Source organism: Balaenoptera borealis (assembly GCF_965194805.1).
Source record: "Balaenoptera borealis genome assembly, chromosome: 16".
NCBI classification, from domain to species: domain Eukaryota; kingdom Metazoa; phylum Chordata; class Mammalia; order Artiodactyla; family Balaenopteridae; genus Balaenoptera; species Balaenoptera borealis.
This window is the reverse complement of record NC_138872.1, coordinates 15,653,219-15,676,737: the sequence shown is the minus strand read 5'-3', so window position 1 is coordinate 15,676,737 and position 23,519 is coordinate 15,653,219. Positions and strand designations below refer to the sequence as shown.

Sequence of the window (23,519 nt, the reverse complement as noted above, 5' to 3'; positions counted from 1 at the left end):
GATTTTGATTATATTTAAGGTATAAATGATGTTGGCCAAGAAGGACATCTTGACCTTGTAGAGGCTTCCTGTTTGGGGAAGAGCATATCTTTTTAGAATCTTTTTTTTCTCATCATGGAAAATTTCAAAGTCAATTTATCCATACCTTTTTAAATGTCATTTAGTAAAGTTTTGTAGGTTTTTTTCAGAAAATTTCTGTACATTTCTAGATTCATTTATTTGTAGGTATTTTATGTATTTTGATAATGCTCAATAGGAATTTTTTTTACTCATATTTTCTATCTACTTTATGCTAGTATTTAATAATACGAATTACTCCTACTTAATTACCAAGAGAAATATCGGAGGTTGTTTTTTTTTGAATTTTTGAATTTTATTCTATTTTTTTTAGAGCAGGTTCTTATTAGTTATCCATTTTATACATATTAGTGTATACATGTCAATCCCAATCTCCCAGTTCATCCCACCACCACTACCACCACCACCCACCCCGTCGCTTTCCCCCCTTGGTGTCCATATGTTTGTTCTCTACATTGGTGTCTCAATTTCTGCCCTGCAAACCAGTTCATCTGTACCATTTTTCTAGGTTCCACATATATGCGTTAGTATACGATATTTGTTTTTCTCTTTCTGACTTACTTCACTCTGTATGACAGTCTCTAGATCCATCCACGTCTCTACACATGACCCAATTTCGTTCCTTTTTGTGGCTGAGTAATATTCCATTGTATATATGTACCACAACTTCTTTATCCATTCGTCTGTCAATGGGCATTTAGGTTGCTTCCATGACCTGGCTATTGTAAATAGTGCTTCAGTGAACATTGGGGTGCATGTGTCTTTTTGAATTATGGTTTTCTCTGGGTATATGCCCAGTAGTGGGATTGCTGAGTCATATGGTAATTCTATTTTTAGTTTTTTAAGGAACCTCCATACTGTTCTCCATAGTGGCTGTATCAATTTACATTCCCACCAACAGTGCGAGAGGGTTCCCTTTTCTCCACACCCTCTCCAGCATTTGTTGTTTGTAGATTTTCTGATGATGCCCCTTCTAACTGGTGTGAGGTGATACCTCATTGTAGTTTTTTTTTTAAAACTTTAGGTTTATTTATTTATTTATTTTTATGGCTGTGTTGGGTCCCCGTTTCTGTGCGAGGGCCCTCTCCAGCTGCGGCAAGTGGGGGCCACTCTTCATCGCAGTGCGCGGGCCTCTCACCATTGCGGCCTCTCTTGTTGAGGAGCACAGGCTCCAGACACGCAGGCTCAGCAATTGTGGCTCACGGGCCCAGTTGCTCCGCGGCATATGGGATCCTCCCAGACCAGGGCCCGAACCCGCATCCCCCGCACTGGCAGGCAGATTCTCAACCACTGCGCCACCAGGGAAGCCCCTCATTGTAGTTTTGATTTGCATTTCTCTAATAATGAGTGATGTTGAGCAGCTTTTCATGTGCTTCTTGCCCATCAGTATGTCTTCTTTGGAGATATCTATTTAGGTCTTCTGCCCATTTTTGGATGGGTTCTTTGTTTTTTTAATATTGAGCTGCATGAGCTATTTATATATTTTGGAGATTAATCCTTTGTCTGTTGATTCATTTGCAAATATTTTCTCCCATTCTGAGGGTTGTCTTTTTGTCTTGTCTGTAGTTTCCCTTGCTTTGCAAAAGCTTTTAAGTTTCATTAGGTCCCATTTGTTTATTTTTGTTTTTATTTCCATTACTCTAGGAGGTGGAGCAAAAAAGATCTTGCTGTGATTTATGTCAAAGAGTGTTCTTCCTATGTTTTCCTCTAAGAGTTTTATAGTGTCCAGTCTTACATTTAGGTCTCTAATCCATTTTGAGTTTATTTTTGTGTATGGTGTTAGGGAATGTTCTAATTTCATTCTTTTACATGTAGCTGTCCAGTTTTCCCAGCACCACTTATTGAAGAGACTGTCTTTTCTCCATTGTATATCCTTGCCTCCTTTGTCATAGATTAGTTGACCATAGGTGCGTGGGTTTATCTCTGGGCTTTCTATCCTGTTCCATTGATCTATATTTCTGTTTTTGTGCCAGTACCATATTGTCTTGATTACTGTAGCTTTGTAGTATAGTCTGAAGTCAGGGAGTCTGATTCCTCCCGCTCCGTTTTTTTCCCTCAAGACTGCTTTGGCTATTCAGGGTCTTTTGCATCTCCATACAAATGTTAAGATTTTTTTGTTCTAGTTCTGTAAAAAATGCCATTGGTAATTTGATAGGGATTGCATTGAATCTGTAGATTGCTTTGGGTAGCATAGTCATTTTCACAATATTGACTCTTCCAATCCAAGAACATGGTATATCTCTCCATCTATTTGTATCATCTTTAATTTCTTTCATCAGTGTCTTATAATTTTCTGCATACAGGTCTTTTGTCTCCCTAGGTAGGATTATTCCTAGGTATTTTATTCTTTTTGTTGCAATGATAAATGGGAGTGTTTCCTTAATTTCTCTTTCAGATTTTTCATCATTAGTGTATAGGAATGCAAGAGATTTCTATGCATTAATTTTTATCCTGCAACTTTACCAAATTCATTGATTAGCTCTAATAGCTTTCTAGTGGCATCTTTAGGATTCTCTATGTATAGTATCATGTCATCTGCAAACAGTGACAGTGTTACTTCTTCTTTTCCAATTTGTATGCCTTTTATTTCTTTTTCTTCTCTGATTGCCATGGCTACGACTTCCAAAACTATGTTCAATAATAGTGGTAGGAGTGGACATCCTTGTCTTGTTCCTGATCTTAGAGGAAATGCTTTCAGTTTTTCACCATTGAGAATGATGTTTGCTGTGGGTTTGTCATATATAGCCTTTATTATGTTGAGGTAGGTTCCCTCTATGCACACTTTCTGGAGAGTTTTTATCATAAATGGGTGTTGAATTTTGTCAAAAGCTTTTTCTGCATCTATTGAGATGATCATATGGTTTTTCTTCTTCAATTTGTTAATATGGTGTATCACATTGATTGATTTGCGTATATTGAAGAATCCTTGCATCCCTGGGATAAATCCCAATTGATCATGGGGTATGATCCTTTTAATGTGTTGCTGGATTCTGTTTGCTGGTATTTTCTTGAGGATTTTTGCATCTATATTCATGAGTGATATTGGTCTGTAATTTTCTTTTTTTGTAGTGTCTTTGTCTGGTTTTGGTATCAGGGTGATGGTGGCCTCATAGAATGAGTTTGGGAATGTTCCTTCCTCTGCAATTTTTTGGAAGAGTTTGTGAAGGATGGGTGTTAGCTCTTCTCTAAATGTTTGATAGAATTCACCTGTGAAGCCATCTGGTCCTGGACTTTTGTTTGCTGGAAGATTTTAAATCACAGTTTCAATTTCATTACTTGTGATTGGTCTGTTCACATTTTCTGTTTCTTCCTGGTTCAGTCTTGGAAGGTCATACCTTTCTAAGAATCTGTCCATTTCTTCCAGGTTGTCTATTTTATTGGCATAGAGTTGTTTGTAGTCGTCTCTTAGGATGGTTTGTATTTCTGCAGTGTCTGTTGTAACTTCTCCTTTTTCATTTCTGATTTTATTGATTTGAGTCCTCTCCCTCTTTTTCTTGATGAGTCTGGCTAATGGTTTATCAGTTTTGTTTATCTTCTCAAAGAACCAGCTTTTAGTTTTATTGATCTTTGCTATTGTTTTCTTTGTTTCTATTTCATTTATTTCTGCTCTTTCTGATCTTTATGATTTCTTTCCTTCTGGTAACTTTGGGGTTTGTTTGTTCTTCTTTCTCTAGTTCCTTTAGGTGTAAGGTTAGATTGTTTATTTGAGTTTTTTTTGTTTCTTGAGGTAGGCTTGTATTGCTATAAACTTCCCTCTTAAAACTTCTTTTGCTGCATCCATAGGTTTTGGATCATCGTGTTTTCATTGTCATTTGTCTCTAGGTATTTTTTGATTTCCTCTTTGATTTCTTCAGTGATCTCCTGGTTATTTAGTAACGTATTGTTTAGCCTCCATGTGTTTGTGTTTGTTACATTTTTTCCCCCGTAATTGATTTCTAATCTCATAGTGTTGTGGTCAGAAAAGATGCTTGATATTATTTCAATTTTCTTAAATTTACTGAGGCTTGATTTGTGACCCAAGATGTGATCTATCCTGGAGAATGTTCCGTGCACACTTAAGAAGAAAGAGTAATCTGCTGTTTTTGGATGGAATGTCCTATAAATATCAAATAAATCTATCTGGTCTATTGTGTCATTTAAAGCTTGTGTTTCCTTATTAATTTTCTGTTTGGATGATCTGTCCATTGGTGTAAGTGAGCTGTTGAAGTCCCCCACTATTATTGTGTTACTGTCGATTTCCTCTCTTATAGCTGTTAGCAGTTGCCTTATGTATTGAGGTGCTCCTATGTTGGGTGCATATATATTTATAATTGTTATATCTTCTTCTTGGATTGATCCCTTGATCATTATGTAGCGTCCTTCCTTGTCTCTTGTAACATTCTTTATTCTAAAGTCTATTTTATCTGATATGAGTATTGTTACTGCAGCTTTCTTTTGATTTCCATTTGCATGGAATATCTTTTTCCATCCCCTCACTTTCAGTCTGTATGTGTCCCTAGGTCTGAAGTGGGTCTCTTGTAGACAGCATATATATGGGTCTTGTTTTTGTATCCATTCAGCGAGCCTGTGTCTTTTGGTTGGAGCATTTAATCCATTCATGTTTAAGGTAATTATCGATATGTATGTTCCTATTACCATTTTCTTAATTGTTATGGGTTTGTTTTTGTAGGTCCTTTTCTTCCCTTGTGTTTCCCACTTTGAGACGTTCCTTTAGCGTTTGTTGTAGAGCTGGTTTGGTAGTGCTGAATTCTCTTAGCTTTTGCTTGTCTGTACAGCTTTTGATTTCTCTGTCAAATCTGAATGAGATCCTTGCCAGGTAGAGTAATCTTGGTTGTAGTTTCTTCCCTTTCATCACTTTAAATATGTCATGCCACTCCCTTCTGGCTTGTAGAGTTTCTGCTGAGAAATCAGCTGTTAACCTTATGGGTGTTCCCTTGTATGTTTTTTGTCGTTTTTCCCTTGCTGCTTTCAATAATTTTTCTTTGCCTTTAATTTTTGTCAGTTTGATTACTATATGTCTTGGCATGTTTCTCCTTGGGTTTATCCTGTGTGGGACTCTCTGCACTTCCTGGACTTGGGTGGCTATTTCCTTTCCCATGTTAAGGAAGTTTTCGACTATAATCTCTTCAAATATTTTCTCTGGTCCTTTCTCTCTCTCTTCTCCTTCTGGGACCCCTATAATGCGAATGTTGTTGCATTTAATGTTGTCTCAGAGGTCTCTTAGGCTCTCTTCATTTCGTTCCATTCTTTTTTCTTTATTCTGTTCCACAGCGTGAATTCCACCATTCTGTCTTCCAGGTCACTTATCCGTTCTTCTGCCTCAGTTATTCTGCTATTGATTCCTTCTAGTGTATTTTTCATTTCAGTTATTGTATTGTTCATCTCTGTTTGTTTGTTCTTTAATTCTTCTAGGTCTTTGTTAAACATTTCTTGCATCTTCTCAATCTTTGCCTCCATTCTTTTTCCGAGGTCCTGGATCATCTTCACTATCATTATTCTGAATTCTTTTTCTGGAAGGTTGCCTATCTCCACTTCATTTAATTGTTTTTCTGGGGTTTTATCTTGTTCCTTCGGCTGGTACATAGCCCTCTGCCTTTTCATCTTGTGTATCTTTCTGTGAATCTGGCTTTTGTTCCACAGGCTGCAGGATTGTAGTTCTTCTTGCTTCTGCTGTCTGCCCTTTGGTGGATGAGGCTATCTAAGAGGCTTGTGCAAGTTTCCTGATGGGAGGGACTGGTGGTGGGTAGAGCTGGCTGTTGCTCTGGTGGGCAGAGCTCAGTAAAACTTTAATCTGCTTGTCTGCTGATGGGTGGGGCTGGGTTCCCTCCCTGTTGGTTGTTTGGCCTGAGGCGACCCAACACTGGAGCCTACCTGGGCTCTTTGGTGGGGCTAATTGCAGACTCTGGGAGGGCTCATGCCAAGGATACTTCCCAGAACTTCTGCTGCCAGTGTCCTTGTCATCATGGTGAGACACAGTCACCCCCTGCCTCTGCAGGAGACCCTCCAACACTAGCAGGTAGGTCTGGTTCAGTCTCCTATGGGGTCACTGCTCCTTCCTCTGGGTCCCGATGTGCACACTACTTTGTGTGTGCCCTCCAAGAGTGGAGTCTCTGTTTCCCCCAGTCCTGTCGAAGTCCTGAAATCAAATCCTGCTAGCCTTCAAAGTCTGATTCTCTAGGAATTACTCCTTCTGTTGCCAGACCCCCAGGTTGGGAAGCCAGACGTGGGGCTCAGAACCTTCATTCCAGCGGGTGGACTTCTGTGGTATAAGTGTTGTCCAGTTTGTGAGTCACCCACCCAGCAGTTATGGGATTTGATTTTATTGTGATTGCACCCCTCCTGCCATCTCATTGGGGTTTCTCCTTTGTCTTTGGATGTGGGGTATCTTTTTTTTGGTGAGTTCCAGTGTCTTCCTGTCGATGATTTTTCAGCCATTTGCTGTGATTCTGGTGTTCTCGCAAGAGGGAGTCATCCTAACAGTCAGCTCTACCCACCACCAGAGTCTCCCATCAAGCCTCTTAGATAGCCTCAACCACCAGAGGGCAGACAGCAGAAGCAAGAAAAAGTACAGTCCTGCAGCCTGTGTACCAAAAACCACAGTTACAGAAAGATAGACAAGATGAAAAGGCAGAGGGCTATATACCAGCCGAAGGAACAAGAAAAAAAACCCCAGAAAAACAACTAAATGAAGTGGAGATAGGCAACCTTCCAGAAAAAGAATTCAGAATAATGATAGTGAAGATGATCCAGGACCTCGGAATAAGAATGGAGGCAAAGATTGAGAAGATGCAAGAAATGTTTAACAAAGACCTAGAAGAATTAAAGAACAAACAAACAGAGATGAACAATACAATAACTGAAATGAAAACTACACTAGAAGGAATCAATAGCAGAATAACTGAGGCAGAAGAATGGATAAGTGACCTGGAAGACAGAATGGTGGAATTCACTGCTGCGGAACAGACTAAAGAAAAAAGAATGAAAAGAAATGAAGACAGCCTAAGAGACCTCTGGGACAACATTAAACGCAACAACATTCGCATTATAGGGGTCCCAGAAGGAGAAGAGAGAGAAAGGACCAGAGAAAATATTTGAAGAGATTATAGTCGAAAACTTCCTTAACATGAGAAAGGAAATAGCCACTCACGTCCAGGAAGTGCAGAGAGTCCCCTACAGGATAAACCCAAGGAGAAACATGCCGAGACACATAGTAATCAAAGTGGCAAAAATTAAAGACAAAGAAAAATTATTGAAAGCAGCAAGGGAAAAACAACAAATAACATACAAGGGAACTCCCATAAGGTTAACAGCTGATTTCTCAGCAGAAACTCTACAAGCCAGAAGGGAGTGGCATGATATACTTAAAGTGATGAAAGGGAAGAACGTACAACCAAGATTACTCTACGCGGCAAGGATCTCATTTAGATTTGATGGAGAAATCAAAAGCTGTACAGACAAGCAAAAGCTAAGAGAATTCAGCACCACCAAACCAGCTCTACAACAAATGCTAAAGGAACTTCTCTAAGTGGGAAACACAAGAGAAGAAAAGGACCTACAAAAACAAACCCAAAACAATTGAGAAAATGGTCATAGGAACATACATATCGATAATTACCTTAAACGTGAATGGATTAAATGCTTCAACCAAAAGACACAGGCTTGCTGAATGGATACAAAAACAAGACCCGTATATATGCTGTCTACAAGAGACCCACTTTAGACCTAGGGACACATACAGACTGAAAGTGAGGGGATGGAAAAAGATATTCCATGCAAATGGAAATCAAAAGAAAGCTGGAGTAGCTATACTCATATCAGATAAAATAGACTTTAGAATAAAGAATGTTACAAGAGACAAGGAAGGACACTACATAATGATCAAGGGATCAATCCAAGAAGAAGATATAACAATTATAAATATATATGCACCCAACATAGGAGCACCTCAATACATAAGGCAACTGCTAACAGCTATAAAAGAGGAAATCGACAGTAACACAATAATAGTGGGGGACTTCAACAGCTCACTTACACCAATGGACAGATCATCCAAACAGAAAATTAATAAGGAAACACAAGCTTTAAATGACACAATAGACCAGATAGATTTAATTGATATTTATAGGACATTCCATCCAAAAACAGCAGATTACACGTTCTTCTCAAGTGCGCATGGAACATTTTCCAGGATAGATCACATCTTGGGTCACAAATCAAGCCTCAGTAAATTTAAGAAAATTGAAATCATATCAAGCATCTTTTCTGACCACAATGCTATGAGATTAGAAATGAATTACAGGGAAAAAAATGTAAAAAAGACAAACACATGGAGGCTAAACAATACGTTACTAAATAACCAGGAGATCACTGAAGAAATCAAAGAGGAAATCAAAAAATACCTAGAGACAAATGACAATGAAAACACGATGACCCAAAACCTATGGGATGCAGCAAAAGCAGTTCTAAGAGGGAAGTTTATAGCTATACAAGCCTACCTAAAGAAACAAGAAAAATCTCAAGTAAACAATCTAACCTTACACCTAAAGAAACTAGAGAAAGAAGAACAAACAAAACCCAAAGTTAGCAGAAGGAAAGAAATCATAAAGATCAGAGCGGAAATAAATGAAATAGAAACAAAGAAAACAATAGCAAAGATCAACAAAACTAAAAGCTGGTTCTTTGAGAAGATAAACAAAATTGATAAGCCATTAGCCAGACTCATCAAGAAAAAGAGGGAGGGCTTCCCTGGTGGCGTGGTGGTTGAGAATCCGCCTGCCAATGCAGGGGACACGGGTTCGAGCCCTGGTCTGGGAAGATCCCACATGCCGCGGAGCAACTAGGCCAGTGAGCCACAATTACTGAGCCTGCGCGTCTGGAGCCTGTGCTCTGCAACAAGAGAGGCCGCGATAGTGAGAGGCCCGCGCACCGCGATGAAGAGTGGCCCCCGCTTGCCACAACTAGAGAAAGCCCTCGCACAGAAACGAAGACCCAACACAGCCATAAATAAATAAATAAATAAAACAAATACTTTAAAAAAAAAAAAAAAGAAAAAGAAAAAGAGGGAGAGGACTCAAATCAATAAAATCAGAAATGAAAAAGGAGAAGTTACAACAGACACTGCAGAAATACAAGGCATCCTAAGAGACTACTACAAGCAACTTTATGCCAATAAAATGGACAACCTGGAAGAAATGGACAGATTCTTAGAAAGGTATAACCTTCCAAGACTGAACCAGGAAGAAACAGAAAATATGAACAGACCAATCACAAGTAATGAAATTGAAACTGTGATTAAAAATCTTCCAACAAACACAAGTCCAGGACCAGATGGCTTCACAGGTGAATTCTATCAAAGATTTAGAGAAGAGCTAACACCTATCCTTCTCAAACTCTTCCAAAAAATTGCAGAGGAAGGAACACTCCCAAACTCATTCTATGAGGCCACCATCACCCTGATATCAAAACCAGACAAAGACACTACAAAAAAAGAAAATTACAGACCAATATCACTCATGAATATAGATGCAAAAATCCTCAACAAAATACTAGCAAACAGAATCCAAGAACACATTAAAAGGATCATACACTACGATCAAGTGGGATTTATCCCAGGGATGCAAGGATTCTTCAATATATGCAAATCAATCAATGTGATACACCATATTAACAAATGGAAGAAGAAAAACCATATGATCATCTCAATAGATGCAGAAAAAGCTTTTGACAAAATTCAACACCCATTTATGATAAAAACTCTCCAGAAAGTGTGCATAGAGGGAACCTACCTCAACATAATAAAGGCCATATATGACAAACCCACAGCAAACATCATTCTCAATGGTGAAAAACTGAAAGCATTTCCTCTAAGATCAGGAACGAGACAAGGATGTCCACTCTCACCACTATTATTGAACATAGTTTTGGAAGTCGTAGCCATGGCAATCAGAGAAGAAAAAGAAATAAAAGGCATACAAATTGGAAAAGAAGAAGTAACACTGTCACTGTTTGCAGATGACATGATACTATACATAGAGAATCCTAAAACTGCCACCAGAAAACTGCTAGAGCTAATTCATGAATATGGTAAAGTTGCAGGATACAAAATTAATGCACAGAAATCTCCTGCATTCCTATACACTAATGATGAAAAATCTGAAAGAGAAATTATGGAAACACTCCCATTTACCATTGCAACAAAAAGAATAAAATACCTAGGAATAAACCTACCTAGGGAGACAAAAGACCTGTATGCAGAAAACTATAAGACACTGATGAAAGAAATTAAAGATGATATCAACAGATGGAGAGATATACCATGTTCTTGGATTGGAAGAATCAACATTGTGAAAATGACTATACTACCCAAAGCAATCTACAGATTCAATGCAATCCCTATCAAATTACCAATGGCATTTTTTATGGAGCTAGAACAAATCATCTTAAAATTTGTATGGAGACGCAAAAGACCCCGAATAGCCAAAGCAGTCTTGAGGGAAAAAAACGGAGCTGGAGGAATCAGACTCCCTGACTTCAGACTATACTACAAAGCTACAGTAATCAAGACAATATGGTACTGGCACAAAAACAGAAACATAGGTCAATGGAACAAGATAGAAAGCCCAGAGATAAACCCAAGCACCTATGGTCAACTAATCTATGACAAAGGAGGCAAAGATATACAATGGAGAAAAGACAGTCTCTTCAATAAGTGGTACTGGGAAAACTGGACAGCTACATGTAAAAGAATGAAATTAGAATACTCCCTAACACCGTACACAAAAATAAACTCAAAATGGATTAGAGACCTAAATGTAAGACTGGACACTATAAAACTCTTAGAGGAAAACATAGGAAGAACACTCTTTGACATAAATCACAGCAAGATCTTTTTTGATCCACCTCCTAGAGTAATGGCAAAAAAACCAAAAATAAACAAATGGGACCTAATGAAACTTAAAAGCTTTTGCAAAGCAAGGGAAACTACAGACAAGACAAAAAGACAACCCTCAGAATGGGAGAAAATATTTGCAAACGAATCAACGGACAAAGGATTAATCTCCAAAATATATAAATAGCTCATGCAGCTCAATATTAAAGAAACAAACAACCCAATCCAAAAATGGGCAGAAGACCTAAATAGACATTTCTCCAAAGAAGACATACAGACGGCCACGATGCACATGAAAAGCTGCTCAACATCACTAATTATTAGAGAAATGCAAATCAAAACTTCAATGAGGTATCACCTCACACCAGTTAGAATGGGCATCATCAGAAAATCTACAAACAACAAATGCTGGAGAGGGTGTGGAGAAAAGGGAACCCTCTTGCACTGTTGGTGGGAATGTAAATTGATACAGCCACTATGGAGAACAATATGGAGGTTCCTTAAAAAACTAAAAATAGAATTACCATATGACCCAGCAATCCCACTACTGGGCATTTACCCAGAGAAAACCATAATTCAAAAAGACACATGCACCCGAATGTTCATTGCAGCACTATTTACAATAGCCAGGTCATGGAAGCAACCTAAATGCCCATCAACAGACGAATGGATAAAGAAGTTGTGGTACATATATACAATGGAATATTACTCAGCCATAAAAAGGAACGAAATTGAGTCATTTGTAGAGACGTGGATGGATCTAGAGACTGTCATACAGAGTGAAGTAAGTCAGAAAGAGAAAAACAAATATGGTATATTAACGCATGTATGTGGAACCTAGAAAAATGGTACAGATGAGCCGGTTTGCAGGGCAGAAGTTGAGACACAGATGTAGAGAACGGACATATGGACACCAAGGAGGGAAAACTGCCGTGAGCTGGGGATGGTGGTGTGCTGAATTGGGCGATTGGGATTGACATGTATACAATGATGTGTATAAAATTGATGCCTAATAAGAACATGCAGTATAAAAAAAAACAAACAAAACAACTAATACTAAACTTTCATTGGGTTATTTGTATGGAAATATGTAAATATAAATGTTTCAGACATTACATGAAGTTTCTAAAAATCTTAAAAAAAAAAAAAAAAAAAAAGAGGGAATCATCCTTCTACTGTGCCCTCTTGAACCAATCAAGAAACACGTTTTTCTCTGGGAGTTATTAACCTCTGTAAGTCTCAACAATATGTTTGCAGAACTGGGAAAATAGTTAATGCCATCTTGAGGATTGTTAATAGGGTTAAAGGAGATAATGCATATAGTGTATTTGGTACAGAGACTGAAACATAGAAAATGTTTAAAAATATGAATGATGGTCACCACTTGTGGTACCTCTTAATTTGCCAGGCCTGGAGGTCAGGCACTGGCCCTGGCTTGGTCTTAAGCTGCCCCGGTGTCAAGGTTCTATCCCAGCCCAGCCCACACTCTTTCCCGTGTCCCCAGAGAATGGGGGTGGGGTGGAGCCATGGATGGTGTCTTCCTGCAGGGGCAAAAAGAGACATGGGTTTCCTTGTTTGCCCACTCCCAGCCCTCAGCTTCTGTTTCCCACCTCCACTCACAGAAGGAAGCCAACCCTCCAAAAGTTAAATTTTAGAAAGCCAACTTAATTCAGGTATAATTTCTTTTTATGAAATTTTTTCAAGAGGAGTTAATTTTATTCTTGGTAGAGGAGATGATGTATTCAGAACCTCATAATGCCTGGCCTAGTATGGCCCTTTGCATCTGAGCCCTTCAAGTTCAATAAAAATCAAAACCCAAAACAGAAGCTGAGAGAGGGAGAGCTATTTTCCTGAGTTCACCCAGCAAATTGGGGGCAAAGCTGAGACTGACTTCCAGGCCAGCATTCTGGTAGTCACTCAAAGTGTCTCCTCCTGGGGCCTTGGACTTCCTTGGCGCTTCCTTGGAACAGGGCAGCGAGTCCAGCCCATGGACAGCAGAGCCATGAGGTCACTGGGGTCTGTCTAGGAAACTTCCCTTTGCACTGTAAGTTCCTGCCACCCCCCAAGTCGGCCCTACCGCAAGTGTCTAGAGGAGACTGCTCATGCCAGTAAATTATTCTAACATGTTGGAGACTCAGGGTGTTTTGCCTCATCATTTATTTCTCAAAAGAGACCACAGGAAGAGGTTACTGTGTCATCTAGGGGGACAAAGTGGCTGCCAGTGGAGACTGAATCTCAGACTCCAAAAGGGGAGATGCTTAAAGAGCAGGGACCTCCCAGTAAACTGTTGCAGCAAAACTTTCTGATATTTCTGGGACATAATTAGGCACTGGGAGTCCTGGTGAGATGGCAGGACTAGCAGAGCTGAGGGTCGGTGGTCAGAGCTGGAGATTTCGGTGAAAGTGGGTGTGCCCGGTAGGGGGAAGGGATTTCCAGATATCCAAGACCCAGTGTGGAGACTTCATTTTCCTTGACTGTCTGTACTGGTTTCTGGGCATTTGATAAAACAGCCACGTCTCCCAGTGTTGATGGCGTGGCCTCATGTAGGAGAGGAAACTTGTCATCCACCCTCCCAAGCTCTTGTTTGTCTCTTGAACCTTTGTGATTGTCCACGCTGCCTTCTTTGTCCTCAGTGGCTCCCCATATGCCAAGGGTATGCCAAGACCATTTTCAATGTGGGTATTTCTTTGCTTGCCCAATATGTAGCATTGGCTTAGCTCGTTTCTGGATTTCTTTCAGGAGAATTGCTCTGCATGTTGCTGTAGACTTTGCATGACCATGGGTGGAGGTGAGTTCAGGAGACTCCTATGTCTCAGTCATGGACCAGAACTTCCTGTTTTCAGTTCTTTTAGGTGTATATCTGGGAGTGGAACTACTGAGTCATCTGGTAATTCTATGCTGACCTCTTGGAGGAGCTGTCAAGTTGTTTTCCACAGAGGCTGCACTATTTTACCTTCTCACCAGCAATGTACAAGGGTTCCAATTTCTTCACCTCCTTGTCAACACTTGTCACTTTCCATTAAATTTTTTTTATTATAGTCACACTATTCGGTATGAAGTGGTATCTTGTTGGGATTTTGATTTGCATCTTCCTAATGACTAATGATGCTGAATATCTTTTCTTGTGCTCACTGGCCTCTTGTATATCTTCTTCAGAGAAACATCTCTTCAAGTTCTTTGCCCATTTTTAAATTGAGTTGTTCACCTTTTTAATGTTGAGTTTTAAGAGTTCTTTATATAGTCTGGATCCTAGACCCTTATCAGATGATGCCTGACTTGCAAATATTTTCTCCCTCTCTGCAGGTGATCTCACTATCCCGATAGTGCCCTCTGATGCACAAAAATTTTTAATTTTGTTGAAGCTTATGTGTTTTAAATATTCTTTGACTTGAAGCTATTATATATAAAGCAATCATCGAGCTTACTCTTTGATCACTTTCACTCTCCCTTATCCTCCTATTTGATGGAAGTGTTGCTATTTCTACATTTTCACAGCAGATCATATCTGCATACTATTTACTAGTTATTCCTTCATCTTAGACTTAGTTCCACAGTTAAAATGTTCAGTACTCAACAGTAATCATGTTGCTAATTCTCACAAATGTTTCTTGGTTGGATAAAACTTGTCCCTTATAAATTCCTCAGGAAAGCTCTTAGAAACAACAGTCCTTGAGTTCTTGCACATTTAGAAATATATTCTTGTAGCCTTTTACATCCAGGACAAATTAGTTGTACAAAAATCCTCTGTACACACTTTCTTTCCTTGAGTATCTAAGTTTTGCTGCACAATTTTCTGGCATTGAGTATTGCTGTCATACAATCTGATTTTTTTAGATTTTGTTTTTTGGGTTGGGGGTGAGGGTGGCTTCCTGAAGTCTTCTGTTTTTATCTTGAAAGTCCAAAAATTTTACTTGCATTCATCTTATGTTTATCACAATGTGAGCTTTTAATATGTAGACTCAAATCTTTTATTTCAGAAATATTTTCCTCAATTATAGTTTTAAATAATTCTTCTATTTTGTTGTTTTGATTTTCTTCTTTGTGGGACTTGATTTATGTGTCTGGTGAATCTCCATTGACTTTTTAATATTTAAGACTCTCTCTGTATTTTTAAGCTACTTCTTTATTTTTATTTCATGTTCTTTGCTTTTCTTATGTTTTCCATTTTCTTCCTTACTTTACTTAGTCCTTATTTATGAAATATTTTTGTCCTTTTCTTCAATTTCTCTACTGTCTTTCAGATTCCATTTCACATCTCCCTGCTATTTTGCTATCTCTTCTTTGAGTTTCTGTATTTCTGCTTTATGATGGTTCCTCATACCTTTAATTTGCTTTACTAATTTTAAACATTTATTTTAGAATATCAGTTTTTCTCAGCTTTGTGGTGACATTGTACTGGGGATTTTTAAAATCCTGTTTTAAATACTTTTAAGCTTTGCTACTCATTTCTGTTTTTTAAAAAGGAGTATTTTTGTATGGTCTATGATTTCCAAATTTCTTTCTTATTTTAAAATCAGTAGATTTTCATGGACCAGTTATTGAAAGGAATATCTTACTGGAGTGGTAAGGGTTGGAGGTTAGAATAGTTTCCTTAGTTTCTTAGCTCAAGGGCTCCCTCCTCTGTTGCTACAATAACGGACAGTTTCCTTAATACACGTGTGGACTTCTTTGTTAAGTACTCATCTGAAATAGGAGGGCTTCCGCCATCAGCCATGGCAACTAAGAGACATTACTCTAACATTTCAAGGTAATAACCTCTCTCAAATACTCCATATTCTTTTTCCCCGATGCATTTTCTTTTATCTTTTATCTTTTTTTTTTTTTTTTTTTTTTTTATCTCCCAGCGCTTGTGTCCGACCTTTCTTGTTCTCAGACCCGTTCACTTCAACTCCCACGCAAGGTGGGCGCTTTGCCTTCTGGGAGGTGAATATTTGCTGATGTTTGGAAGTGTAAGTGTGGGAGGGTGCAGGGGTATGGCAGGTACCTGCAGTGTCTTCATCAACAAGCATTTCAACTGCTCCCAGAATGCCTTCCTGCAGGGGTTGTAAATCAAATGCCTATCTTTTCCCAGACTCTTTCACATCCAGGATTTCACGTCTGATTTGGGTTCTTACAGTGAAATGTGCTTGTACAATAGCTGAAGTTCTTTTTTCTGCTTGAACTACCTAGAGTGATTTCTTTTGACTGCATCAGAATAACACACTATTATATTTTTACATTATGACACATAATTTAAGCATCTCTTCTTAACACTTGCATTAATGATTACATGTATATAGGGACTTCCCTGGTGGTCCAGTGGGTAAGACTCAGCACTCCCAATGCAAGGGGCCCAGGTTCGATCCCTGGTCTGGGAAATAGGTCCCACATGTGTGCCACAACTAAGAATCCACATGCCGCAACTAAGAAGCCCACATGCCGCAGCTAAAAGATCCCACATGCCGCAACAAAGACCCAGTGCAGCCAAAATACATAAATAAATAAAATAAATATTTTTAAAAAGTGATTACATGTATATAATCACTTCTTTAGATACAACTCTCAATTAACCTTTCTCCACTCACATGATTGCTTAAGTTCTTTATTCTAATTTATTATGAATTTTAATTTTCTTTATTTGGTATGTTCAGATCACTTTTGCTGTGATGAAATAAAATCCATATTTTCAGGCAGGACAAGAAAAAATTAAACATAAAATTCTCTCTCTGCATTCGTTTGGGCCTCTTCCCTCCCTCCTTAATATGCAGTGTGCATCTGCATTACACATTAACCAAACCTCCTCAAAGATAATAGTGTCTGCTTGACCATAAAGATAATTTTTTCCCCTTTCTTTTGACACTAGCAGTGTAACTTCTTAAAAGAATAGCACTCTTTCCCAACTCTGTAGTGGGTCATGGACTTGCTGCTCTCTTTCTATGTGCTTACCCGGACTATGTAACCTTGGTGAACTTTGTGTAAAGTATCAGTATGTCATTTTGATGTATGATCCTTTGTCTCGAAAATGTATATGACTGTGCCTTCAACTTCCACCTTGAAGTTGGTGGAAGTGGAACAGTTTCTCAGAGCTTTCTGAGAGTCTGTCTTCCGGTTTATAATCCTCAGTTTGGCTCAAATAAAATTCCCTCTTTTCTTCTTAACTTGACTGTTAACTGAAGTTTTGTCGACAGTTGTGACAAGTAAAAAACTTAGAAACTAATACATATAAAGGAAAAACTACTCATACTTGTCCCCTCCCATCATCATCATGTAACCAATGTTCACAGCAGTGTGTATTCCTTCAAACCCTTTTCCTTTTTCATACATAAATATTGTCAGGAGTTCTATATTCGACTGAAATGTTATCAAAACACATATATTACTCTCCTACTTTTTTTTCTGTTGGTAAGATTTCGTGGACATTTATATTTATAAATGTAATCGGATCACATCAGACTTGATGAGTTCTTTGGTAAAGCAATATTTATTTATTTATTTGTTTTTATTTGCCTTCTCCTTCCTTCTATCCTACCTTTTTAACCTGTATCCTCCTATCAACCACTCAGGGAATGTATATTAATATTATGATGTGCAGCCTTCTTAATATAACCAAAGTGATATTTGTTTACTATAACCAAGTTAAAAACATAATCTCATTATGTGCAATCATCTGTTTTAGGACTCTCTATTCTGTTTCATTTGCATACCTATCATTGTTGTAATACCACTTTATCATAATTATTACAGCTTTAAAATAAACCTTGATATTTCCTATATCAAGTCTTATTAAATTATTCTTCTTCAAGAATATCTTGGCTATCTTGTCTTTTGCATTTTTTGTATGCATTTTAGAATTATATTGTCTTTTTTTTTTTTTTTGGTTTAATTTTACAAAAACCTTTCTGGGGGTTTGATTGCATTGAGACTAAAAATCAGTTTGAAGAGAATTGGCACCCTTATCATATTGAGTCTTCCAATCCATGAACATGGTATACCTTTCTGTTTTGAGGGTGTTAAAAAATGTCTCTCACTAAAGTTTTCTAATTTTCTCTGTAGTGGTTCTGCACAAAATTTATTACATTTATTCATAAGCTCTTCATATTTTATATAATTATATATATCATTAAAATTTCATTTACTGATTTGTATTGTTGATGTATAGAGTACCATTGATTTTTGTATATTTCCTTTGTATGTGTCTGTCATGATAAACTCTCATTGATTCTAACAATTTATCTGTAGATTTGTCTGGAATTTTTTGAACACAGTTGCATCATCTTTGAATAATGACAGTTTTGTTTTTTCTTTCCAATACTTACTTGCACCTTTTATTTCTTCTACTTGTCTGATGTTATAGAATAGGGTATCCAGAATAATATTGAACAGAATTGGGAATAGTTCCTGATTTTATAAGGAGAGGTTAAAACCTTTCATATTTGTGTATGATGTTTGCTATGGGGTAGTTTTTATCGCTTTAAAAGAATTATTCTTCATTCCTAATTTGCTATTTTTATATTGCAACTGCATCTTGAATTTTATTGCATGCTGCTCTGTATCTAAGCTTATATTTTTTCTTTAATCTGTTAGTGTGGTGAATTACATTAATTGAGTTTCTAGCATTAAACTACCTTTGATAGCTCAGATAAATTAAAATTAGTCACAAAAAATTGTCCTTTTTGCATATTACTGCATTCAGGTGGTAAGTGACTCATTTAGGATTTTTTGTGTTCATGAATCTATGTTCTATGACTGAGATTGGCTTAGAATCTTCCTCTTTCATAGTATCCTTGTTGAGAATTTTATTTTTTAACAGCTTTATTGAGATATAATTGACATAAATTCTTATTAAGTTCTGGTATCAAGATTATGTTTACTTCATAAAACGTGCTGGAAATTGTATCTTATTTTCCATTTATGTCATATTAGAATTAGTTGTTCCTTGATTGCCTTATAGAATATGCATATGAAGAAATCTGATCCTAATGCTTTTTTTTGGTCAAATAATTGTTGACTGTTGATTCCATCTCTAGAATGTTTACAATATTATTCAGATTTTCTACTTTTTCTGGTGTCTGTTTCAATTTAGAAAGTTTTTTTTTTCTATGATCCTTTTTGTATCATTTAGATTTTTTTTTTGGCACGTGAATTGAAAGAAAATAATGAACCAATTTCACCAGTTTAAGGATATCATGAAGCAGAAATGCAGAAGTCCAGAGCAGAAATAATCAAACAACAGGAGGCAATATCTAGATAAAAGGAGGAAAGGGTGCCACCCTGAGCTGTTTTGTGCAGGTCTAAGAATGAGTTAAAATTTTTATTTAGGCAGAGGAGGGGGACGCGGTGAGGGGGGTGGTGGTCAGCTTTGTTGTATGTGTTGGCCAGTTCTGAAATCTCCTTGAAGGAGCCTTACACTGAGGAATATCAAAGCAGCAGTCTTTGCCAACTGGGGAATGGACCGTTTGGGTTCCTTAAGCATGTTTCACTCGAGGATTTGAGTACAAGAAACATCAAAGTGATCATACTTATGAAATAATGACCTCAGATTTTCCTGTTCCTGACCCCAGCTGGACTGCTCAAGAAGAAACGGCACTTTTAGAAGCTGTGATGGACTGTGGCTTTGGAAATTGACAAGATGTAGCCGATCAAATGTGCACCAAGACCAAGGAGGAGTGTGAGAAGCACTACATGAAGCATTTCATCAATAACCATCTGTTCGCATCTACCCTGCTAAACCTGAAGCAAGCAGAGGAGGCAAAAACTGCTGACACAGCCATTCCATTTCACTCTACAGATGACCCTCCCCAACCTGCCTTTGACTCCTTGCTTTCTTGGGACATGGCAGGATACATGCCAGTTCGAGCAGATTTCAATGAGGAGTTTGACAATTATGCAGAATGGGACTTGAGAGACATTGATTTTGTTGAAGATGACTCAGACATTTTACACACTCTGAAGATGGCTGTTGTAGATATCTATCATTCTAGGTTAAAGGAGAGACAAAGGGGAAAAAAAATTATGAGAGACCATGGATTAATCAACCTTGGAAAGTTTCAGTTAATGGAACGGCTGTATCCCAAGGAAGTCCAAGACCTTTATGAAACAATGAGGCGATTTGCAAGGATAATGGCGCCAGTGGAGCATGACAAGTTCATTGAAAGCCATGCATTGGAATTCGAACTCCGAAGGGAAATCAAGAGGCTCCAGAAATACAGGACAGCAGGCATTACCAATTTTTGTAGTGCCAAACCTAGGATCACCTCAAAAAGACTCCAGAAGAGGAATGCCTCAAACGCACTGTGCTCTCAGAGGTTCTCCAGTACATCCAGGACAGTAGAGCCTGCCAGCAGTGGCTCCGCCGGCAGGCTGACATTGAATCTGGCCTGAGTCCTTCTGTACCAATGGCTTCGAATTCAGGTAGACGAAGTGCACCGCCCTTGAACCTCACTGGCCTCCCTGGCACAGAGATGTTGAATGAAAAACAAAAGGAGATCTGTCAGATGGTGAGGTTGGTCCCAGGAGCCTATTTAGAATACAAATTTGCTCTACTGAACGAATGTAACAAGCAAGGAGGCTTGAGACTGGCACAGGCAAGAACACTCATCAAGATAGACGTGAGCAAAACACGGGAAATCTATGATTTCCGCATCTGAGAAGGATACATCACTAAAGCCTGAGGCTCTCTGGGCCTGGTGGGCCAAAGGACAGTACGGGCATTCTGGAGTTTTGTTTCTGAGCTGAATTCTCCTTGTAAAAGGAGGGGAAGAACAAAGGAAACCTTAAGTTGTATTAATGTCTACTTTCTTCTCCACCCTGCTTTAAAATACTCCTGTTGTTGGTACTGTGCTGCAGAGTTATGTGCTAGATAAGCTATTATTAATTGTGTGTGGGCATTCATTCCTAACACCTCTTGTAACTAAAACAAGAACCATGGTACCTCACATCACAGTGTTGGTAGAAATAGAACTAAACCAGTCTTTAGTCCCAGGAGTCCAGCTCAGATCCTTGTACTTGCTTGGGAGGTTGGCTTTCTGATTATCTGTTTTGCCTTCAAACATTACAAACAGATTTAAAATAAAGACGTTATATAGAGAGAAAGCTTTCTTTTTCTGTCTGAGGATTTTTTTAAGCTGACAACTTATGTTTATGAGCAAAGAGGAGGGAAATCTCCCCATGATGGTCTTGTCCCAAACTGCATCTTCAACTTTAATGTCTGGCTTTGTAATTTGCAGTCTGGCTGTCTAATCTGCAGTAGACTTTTGAGGAGGTGGCACTGGATATAAAATGTCTCTGTTATTTTTAGAATTAATGGATTAAAATGTTTTGCTACTTAATTTGTGGGTGTGTCAAATATTCTGGTAACTAAAGCACACTTAGGGTGTTGGATGCACAACTCATCATGCTGCACTGTCTCTGCTAACATGTGTGTCCTGGGCTCACCCTGTTCTCACCCTTGGCTTCCCTGGGTACCAGACCCCTGTGGATGGAGGTGATGCAATAAACCTCAGTGTTGCTTAGATTAAGACCTAAACCCTAATTTCTCAATGGTGAACGGCTAGCCTACAATAAGGAGCTACTTGTAAAACAAAAGGAAAGCCTCTTCATATATGGAACTCACTAGATATGAGGGTGAGTGACCCCACCATATCTGAAACTTGGTCCTCAAATCTTTCTGCACAATAAGAAGCCAAACTCAGAGTCAGGGTTTTCCCTTTTCTGTTAGAAACAAAGTTGTATAGAAATACTTCAGAATCCGCACAAATTACCTCCAGTAGCTGACTGATTCTTTAATTCTTTCAACATTCAAAATGTCTAATTCAAATATTATATGCTTTGTTGGAAGTATCTGCTCACACTTCTTGACTGATGTAAATATGCATGCAGTTTGCTAATAGACTTCATCTAGGGGGTAACAAATGAAAAGGAAACTCTTAGGATCTGAGGGAAACAGAATAAAAGACTTCAGTGTTTAAAAAAATTTTTTATTTATAAACCATATCATAGACAAAGGACCTTTCTCTATAATATATAAAGAGTGCCTAGAAATTGAGAAGAAAAAGGTTAATGACTATACAGGAAAATGAGCAAAAGAAATGAAGTTTTCAGGTAAAGAAATATAAGTGGCTTTTAAAATATGAAGAAATGCTTGAAATAATTCATGATAGAGAAATGCTAACTAAAAACTTCAGCAATGTATCACTTCTCGCCCATCAGATTGATAAAAACTAAAAGATTTTGCTCATGTTCAATTTTACTAGCTGATCCAAATTTACTTTCAAATAGGTTGCATGAATATATACTCTCACTAGTAATGTGTGAGAGTTTCTTTTCTCTACAGATCAACAAGAAAAAGATAGACCACCCAATTAGAAATGAGCAAGATGCTTGAATTAACAGAAAATTAGAAAATCCAGGAAAGTGTTACCTCTGTGGAGGATGGATAGGGAAGAAATTGGATAGGAGTAAAGGCTAATAGGGTAATAGGCTATAGAGTAAATAGTCTCCTTTTTCACCTGGCAGGTGAGTACAGGCTTCCATTTTAATGCCTTAATTCTTTAAAGAATATAGGTATGTTCTACACAATTCTTTTGTTTGTATAGCTTACTTTGCAGTGAGCTTTTTTTTTTTTTTTTAAAGTAGCCTGCAGACTCTAATGTTCTGACATTTGTTTATATCTCCTTAATGTTTCAGCATTGGTGGGCATGTGGTCTGAGTCCAAAGAGACAAAGGTGAAGATTTAAACAACTGGCTTACTATAAAATAATTAGTTTGCTTTAATCCCTGTCTCACCCAGAACTCAATTGTCATTTCCACACTTCAGGTTCTGTCCCTGACAACACCCAACTTCTGGGTATTCATTTTTATTACTCTGAACTATGGTAGCAATGACAAAATACCTTCTCAGACTAGCTTAGACAGAAAGCCAATTTATTGGGTCATAACCAAAGTAGGGGAAGGGTGTGGGAAGAGCTGCTCTCAAGATAAAGGGGAATGAAGGGCTGGCTTGTGCCTTCCGAATCCTCTCTCACCATCATTTCTCTGATTTTCTAAGTGAATTAGTTTCCTTTTTCTCACACAGTTAACCTCCTCCCAGACTGGAACCATAGCTTCTGGAGTTCCCAGGCTCATCTCTACCACCTTTACCAAAAGGAGGGACTTCCCCCTTCCCCTTAGTGTCTATTCAAATAAAGGACGTCAGTAGACCTGAGACACACACACACACACACACACACACACACACACACACACCCTCCTGTGACTGGGTGTCAGGCTTTCACAATCAGCAGTCCCCATTAGATTCCTAAGTTGATGGTACAAAGAAACAAGAGTTCTTCAGAAGAAACAGGGTGCTGTTCTAAGAAGGAGGAAGCCATGTTGGATGTATGCACTGTAGATGTCCACCTTATAGATGATTTATATTTTCTTCCTTTTATTTTATGGGTGTTTTCTCTCTTCTGACTGTGATTTCAAGGGCATCATGCCATTCCAGATGTCAAATTCCACCTTCCCTGTTACTTTCTTGGGGCATTTCAGAGACTACCTGTGAAATGGAAAAGTATACTGATTAGTCATTAGACGT

The 23,519-nt window shown here is 38.2% G+C and overlaps 1 protein-coding gene and 1 pseudogene across 2 annotated transcripts in view; one reads left to right on the top strand and one right to left on the bottom strand.

Annotated features, from left to right (window-relative positions):
• LOC309614065 (WAP four-disulfide core domain protein 5-like) overlaps positions 1–23,519 on the bottom strand; it is a 94,078-nt gene that overhangs the window by 14,957 nt on the left and 55,602 nt on the right. The gene's annotated exons all lie outside the window — the stretch shown is intronic.
• LOC309614224 (transcriptional adapter 2-alpha pseudogene) lies at positions 13,745–21,917 on the top strand (annotated as a pseudogene). The gene is made up of 2 exons: positions 13,745–13,754; positions 19,416–21,917. The product of its transcript is annotated as a transcriptional adapter 2-alpha pseudogene (transcript).